Raw genomic sequence first — 4147 nt, forward strand, 5'->3', positions numbered from 1 at the left:
CAACCACACTCTCTGATCCAGTAAGAATGGATTTGGTGCAAAGAGGTCCTTTTCAGACCGATAAAGACTTTCCAAACAGGTTGGCAGTGGATTTTGTTGTGGAGAATGCTGTCACCTTGTGGATGAAATGTGCAAAAGCTGCAGGGTTGTTTTTTACACAATCACAGCCACTCAAGAGATTGAATTATTTGAATTATCGGTTTTCTTTCGTCTTAATCACAAATGTAACTTTACCAAAAAGGTTGTATTTCTTTTCTGTTTTGGGCGAATAAATTGGCTCGTCCGCACTTACATTTAAGCTCAACTCTTGAGATTTTTCAAAGGTCAAATGTAGAGAAAGTCTTATTTATGAACAAATCTGCTACTAAGTGGATCCCTTTAGAGCCCCATTGTTTAAATGTATCATGTGATAGTAATTTATAAGCTTGATTGTTGGTCAACGGCATTTGTACTGAACAAAAATTCCATTTAAAATGTTTTCTTATATGGGACCAAATTTTTAGGGACTGAGATACAACTGGGTTCTGGCATTTAAATTTAGAAAGATCTGATGTACAATATAGCAGTGACTTTGCTGTGTTTGGGAAGAAAGCTCGATTTTCCAACCGTTCCCAGTCAGGTCTGGTTTTTCCGTCCCAGAAGGACATACATCAAATATTACATGACCAATAATACAGACTAAACCTAGGCAGTCCTAATCCTCCCAGGAATTTTGGTCTTTGCAAAAAAACTTTTTTAATTCTGGGTGTTTTTTTATTCCAAATAAATGATGAGACAAGAGAATCGATTTTTTTTTAAAAAACTTTTAATGAATTATAATAGGGATGCATTGGAAAAGGAATAAATATTTTGGCAATACGTTCATTCTAACTATATTTACACGACCAGCTAATGAGATGGGTACATTACCTAGACGCTTAAATTGTTTGTCTGTTTGTTGGTAAAGATTCAGAAAATTTTGTTTAAAAAGTCCAGATATATCTTTGTTATGTTATGTCACAGAGTTTAGTATTAAAAACCTCCATAGATTTAAATCTGTGTGGGTTCTGAGGTGTCTGACATGACATGGCACAATGATAGAATAGCTAATTCTGATCCTTGAGTTAAAATGTATGTGTTTATGGTAAAGGAGCAACCATAAACTTGGGAACTTTTGATTTGCTCCTCAACCTTATTAGGAAGTCAGACTCCAGACAGAGGATTTAAATAAAGGCCTCCCCATTCTACTTCAGGCTTTCCCCAGGACAACAGATTGGAGCACAAGATGGAAGATCTTACCATTATTCACGAAAGAAATTTAGACGGGACAACTTTTACCCCTTCATTTTTTTCTGCAGATCTTAAGGACCTCCAAGGTTTTGGTTCACCTGAACCTGGCTCAGGGAAGAGGTGTTTTTGCCTCTGTGGAGGACAATACCTGTGCTGTGAAGGCATCAATAGAAACCTAACCAGTTTCCAAGATGAAAAGATGATAGAAGATGTCACATCTTCAACTGAAGGCACTCCAACAGCAGACAAACCTGCGAAGATTGACAAAGGCGTGCAGACAGAAAGTGAGGAAAAATTCACTTTGAAGACAAAAAACCAGAGACCACTTTCAATAAACCATAACATGCAACCCAACCAGGTAATGTATTGTTTTTTTTTTACTTTTCAAGCAATTTTGATTCATTATTCTTTAATGAATAATTAATGCAATTACACATGAAATTTCCCTAACATCTTTTACAGATGGAAATCTATGGGGAACATGCGGTACCTTACAGTCATGTTGGAGTCATTTATATCGGCAGTTCTTCTGATGAGGACGACGATGACATGAAGGAAGATGGCGCTGATGTGGACCGGACCTCCCCCCCAGAATGACATGTTATTTTCGTTACTTTTCAAGCCACATATAAGCTCTTTATAAAAGTAATAGCAATCATTAATTGTAATCAATATATATGTAACCAACGTAGTTCGACACGTGTGCATCGCATAAGAAAATGTAGAAAAATATTATATCATCATCTTTGAGTTGTCTTTACATTTTAAGAAAAGTTTTAATCTCTATTTTTGATATATCTGGTAAGTGGCTCCTTATATCACTTAGCTAAATGTGACACGAGTGTACTTCATAGATATTCTTCAAGGTAAAATGTCTATATTTGTGAGTAATTACACTATCAAGAACTATTGCTTCTGAAATTTGTTTGATGTATCTGTGGTACTTGGAGTCGTACATTCGTTTTTAATTTGATTTAATCTGACACTGCATATTTTCAAGAAATGTATCCTTGATTATGATTATACTGTATTACAATAAAAAATCTGTGACCTAGATCGGTTTGAGTTCACCTGGGTTTTTTGTGTGTTCGGACTCATTGTCTGCATCCTGTTATTATTTAATAGCGTTCACAATTTTACATTCTTTTAAGAATCTGAACGAAAGAATGTTACCTAAAAGATCATTTTATATTAAAATCCATAAAATCATTCTTGCTGCATCAGATGCAAATTCTATTAAAGATGGTAATTCCTGTTGGTTTTTTTTTTCTCTTCAATAAAATTTAGAACACTGATTACGCAAATGACAGTGTTTAGTAAAAGCAACAAGCCCACATATGACCGGGAAAACTCACCGTTTTGTAACAAAGCCATGTAAACACGTGAAGCTTGTAAACATTAAATCTCAAGGTTACAAAAGTCCTGAAAATCTGTGTCCGAATTCCCTCCCTAATCGATAACTATAACGGCATACAGTGCTGCACAATTTAGTGTTTATAGTTTTTAAAAGCAATTAAATGCGTGCGTGGTAGACCGGATAGCTTCTGATTTCCGGTTCCTGCAGCTTGACAAGAAAAACAGAATGGTGCAATACTGCCACCACCTGGTGTGGAGGTATTGCACCAACTGCTCCTGTTAAAACTGATTTTCCAAAAAGCGAGCTGAGACACAACTTTTTATTTTTTGAAAGCAAAAACAAACAACAAAAAAAGAAAGCAATAAATAAATAAAAGGTATTTAATAATAATCTAAAGTCTTACAGTTGCAACAGGTTTTTTTTTTTTTTAAAAAAAAGAAAGACATAAAACATAATCAAAAGTCCCAGCTAAAAAGAAAAAGTCGCTGTAAAGTTTACTTACCTTGACTCATGCCTTGCTGGAGTGAAAAATGGTTGAAAGAAAAAAAAAAAAACAACAAGGAAAAAAACATATCAACTCCATTGTTTTATTGAGTTTCACAGGCAAGTCAAGTAACACAAGCAACAGTGAAAAGACAAAAGCATTTTTTTTTACAAAAGAAACAACAATATTTCACACACTCAAAGCGTCACAGGAACAGGCTGGACTGCGAATAGTAGTCGCAAACTCCACAGCGCGAGGGGTATGAAAATAAATTTTAAAAAAAATTGATACCCCCCCCCCCCCCCCCCTCCCTCTCCACCCCCTGGTGGTCTTGGGGTGTAAGGAAAATGAAGACAGGATGGAAAGAGAAAAAAAAAATAAAGTATTGTCTCGTGGGGTCACTTATGCCCGTTAAAACAGCGGAGGGAATGGGTTTCGTGCTAGCCACCGAGAAATGCATCGTGGGGTCACTTATGCCCTGTAACACAGCGGAGAGGATGGAAAGAGAAAAAAAAATAAAGTATTGTCTCGTGGGGTCACTTATGCCCGTTTAAACAGCGGAGGGAATGGGTTTCGTGCTGGCCACCGAGAAATGCATCGTGGGGTCACTTATGCCCTGTAACACAGCGGAGAGGATGGAAAGAGAAAAAATAAATAAAGTATTGTCTCGTGGGGTCACTTATGCCCGTTTAAACAGCGGAGGGAATGGGTTTCGTGCTGGCCACCGAGAAATGCATCGTGGGGTCACTTATGCCCTGTAACACAGCGGAAGGAGTTACATTTTTTGCAGGGGGGTCATGCAGACCCCAAAGCACATGCCAACCTAAGCGAGCGGAAGGGTTAAACTTGCAGTTCTTTCAACAGTTGCAGGTTCATCTGAAGAGTGGCTCCATCTTCTGGCCAAATGTGGGTACCACATAGTTCAGTTTTGGAAATGCATTGTGCTACTTTATGTCTATGAGTGATCAGTTGATTTAAACTTTCTGTTCATGGTAAAATGTGAATTATCTTTCCAAATTGGTTGGTGACCCAACCTT

General features: G+C 37.2%; 1 long non-coding RNA gene across 3 annotated transcripts; it reads right to left on the reverse strand.

Moving 5' to 3' along the window:
* Positions 1–258: 258 nt before the first annotated feature.
* Positions 259–3670, reverse strand: LOC111946410. 3 transcript variants are annotated; one of them, XR_002872126.1, is made up of 3 exons: positions 2625–3670; positions 1765–1850; positions 259–1520 (listed from the first exon to the last, which is right to left on the reverse strand). It is a non-coding gene; the product is annotated as an uncharacterized LOC111946410 (long non-coding RNA). The 3 variants fall into 3 exon arrangements; XR_002872124.1 differs by having other exon boundaries at positions 1760–1850; XR_002872125.1 differs by lacking the exon at positions 2625–3670 and having other exon boundaries at positions 1765–2618.
* Between the last annotated feature and the right edge of the window lie 477 nt (positions 3671–4147).

The sequence above is a fragment of the Oryzias latipes genome, chromosome 19, assembly GCF_002234675.1.
Source record: "Oryzias latipes chromosome 19, ASM223467v1".
Lineage (NCBI taxonomy): Eukaryota > Metazoa > Chordata > Actinopteri > Beloniformes > Adrianichthyidae > Oryzias > Oryzias latipes.